The sequence below is a fragment of the Limulus polyphemus genome, unplaced genomic scaffold (assembly GCF_000517525.1).
Source record: "Limulus polyphemus unplaced genomic scaffold, Limulus_polyphemus-2.1.2 Scaffold6619, whole genome shotgun sequence".
NCBI classification, from domain to species: Eukaryota; Metazoa; Arthropoda; class Merostomata; order Xiphosura; family Limulidae; genus Limulus; species Limulus polyphemus.
Window position 1 is genome coordinate 13922 of NW_013672229.1, and position 2964 is coordinate 16885.

Below are 2964 nucleotides of genomic sequence, written 5' to 3' on the forward strand. Positions count from 1 at the left end.
AGGATGATTATCAGTTCTAATTTATAAGCAGGCTAGGATGATTATCAGTTCTAATTTATAAGCAGGCTAGAATGATTATCAGTTCTAATTTATAAGCAGGCTTGTATAAACAAGAGAGAGAGCTCTAATTTACGTTATTTGGAACAAACAAAAGGTAAGACAGGATATTATAACTACAGAATAATTGTTGTTGTTTTTTCAATTCTGTGATTATGGAGTTTCACCGAATATCGACGGTTTCAAGTATCAATTATATAAACAATATTATAAATTATCTTTCAAGTGTTTGCTTCAAATCTTAACATTCAATGGGTAAAGTAACTCGTTGTTATTACATTCAACAACAATACGAGGGATAAAAAATCACGAAGAAAAAGAAACGAACCAATTATCTTTGGACAACAGCAAATAAACAATATTAACGACCACTGTTCATGAAAGGTGTAAAGATGCATATCCGTGATTGTCTTTCAGAGAGGTTCGAATATAATGTGTCTTGTACAAGGCCTAACAAGAAGAAATAGAACGTGTTATTCCAGAATATTCGTTATTTTACTGCATTTTTCGAGCGTGTATTTCGAACAGTCTTTCACTAAAAGAGTAATTTCTCAAACGTTAATGCTCTTGTAAGTTCTTTCGTCTGTCATTTCACAATGTTTTATTTAAAAGACGTAGACTTTACAAATAACAGCTCAAGTTTGGGAAATTAACAACAAAGACACAAGAGATCATTGTCCCTCCCCTTCTCTAGTGTATTAAAACAGGCGACAGGTGGGTGAAAAATTCGTTGATTAGAAATAATTATGACAACAGGGTTTTCAGAGGTCAATCACCCCTTGTTTAAAAAAACGTGCTCCGCACTTCGGCGCCTTAAGTGTAGGTACCACTGTCAAGCGCCATTATTCGATCACAAAAGAAAAAGAGTAGCCATATAACAAGCAAGAGGGGGGGGGGTCTGTTGACCTGTCACCTTTCGTATAGTCTGTCGGTTCGATAGGGATGGCTAGCGCAGATATTCTTTATAAAGCTATTCTCGAAATGTTCGTTAAAGGTGTAAACTCCCCCTACAAATAGATACCATAGCGAAGATAATTCCACTCGGCCAGTGTACAGCACAGACGAGAAAAACGTTATTTTCACCACTTGATGGAGATTTGTCATTAGCACTTTTTTGTGCATAATTTTGAGTTTATTAGAACCAGTATGTATTCGGTAAGCTATGTTTGTTGTTGTTTTTTTTTTCTGTTGAAATTTTGTTCTTAAAATTTATCTGTAAAGCAGATACATGCTAGATAGATCTGCTGACTAGTGCTGTTATCTGTAAAAAATTTCCGTAATGATTAGCGTATGAATGAATCACAAAAACTATAGTAATGAGAGCTAGGCCTAACGGAAATCATTTTAGCGATAGCTAAGCCTAAGACGAACCACATCAGCAAGGGTTAAGTATAACGTGAGTTAAACTAAGTTTCACCTAACTTATAGAATTTGAGTGACTCTAATGTAACGAACTCTTTCAGAATTCTGGTTACAATGTGGTTATTCCTGATTAAATATCATGGTTACAATATGGTTATTTCTGATTAAATATCATGGTTACAATGTGGTTATTTCTGATTAAATATCATGGTTACAATATGGTTATTTCTGATTAAATATCATGGTTACAATGTGGTTATTCCTGATTAAATATCATGGTTACAATGTGGTTATTTCTGATTAAATATCATGGTTGCAATATGGTTATTCCTGATTTAATATCATGGTTACAATATGGTTATTTCTGATTAAATATCATGGTTACAATGTGGTTATTCCTGATTAAATATCATGGTTACAATGTGGTTATTCCTGATTAAATGTCATGGGTACAATGTGGTTATTCCTGATTGAATGTCATGGTTACAATGTGGTTATTTCTGATTGAATGTCATGGTTACAATGTCGTTATTCCTGATTAAATATCATGGTTACAATGTCGTTATTCCTGATTAAATATCATGGTTACAATGTGGTTATTCCTGATTGAATGTCATTGTTACAATATGGTTATTTCTGATTAAATTTCATGGTTACAATGTGGTTATTCCTGATTAAATATCATGGTTACAATGTGGTTATTCCTGGTTAAATATCAGTAGTTTAAAGACGAGAAATATCCTCCCGTCTGAATCAAACATTTGTAGTTAGTGAAGTTCCTATATATATTTAGTTATTTTATTTAGTGCAGAGTTGTGCTCTGTGTCCGCTACGGAGATAGAACCACAAATTCTGATGTTATAAGTCTCAATCTTGCCTCTGAACCATTAGGAAAGGCTTATAGATATTATGTAGACATTGTTAGACTTAATCTACTGTACCAATCTAAGATAAATCACAAAACAGACTTGTGATCAAGGTCATTTGTGTCAATATTAGTTGAGTGGAGGTTATTTGTGTTTGTGTTGGTTGTGTGGAGGTCGTTTGTGTTTAGGTTGGTTGTGTGGAGGTTATTTGTGTTTGTGTTGGTTGTGTGGAGGTCGTTTGTGTTTAGGTTGGTTGTGTGGAGGTTATTTGTGTTTGTGTTGGTTGTGTCAATGTTGGTTGTGTGGAGGTTATTTGTGTTTGTGTTGGTTGTGTCAATGTTGGTTGTGTGGAGGTTATTTGCGTTTTGGTTGGTTGTCTCAATGTTGGTTGTGTGGAGGTCGTTTGTGTTTAGGTTGGTTGTGTCAATGTTGGTTGTGTGGAGGTTATTTGTGTTTGTGTTGGTTGTGTGGAGGTTATTTGCGTTTTGGTTGGATGTCTCAATGTTGGTTGTGTGGAGGTCGTTTGTGTTCAGGTTGGTTGTGTCAATGTTGGTTGTGTGGAGGTTATTTGTGTTTGTGTTGGTTGTGTGGAGGTCGTTTGTGGTTCTTAACCTTTTTTTGCTCCATGCCCCACCTCGACACCTCAAAAAACTTGATGCCCCCTTAATATAAAAACAAA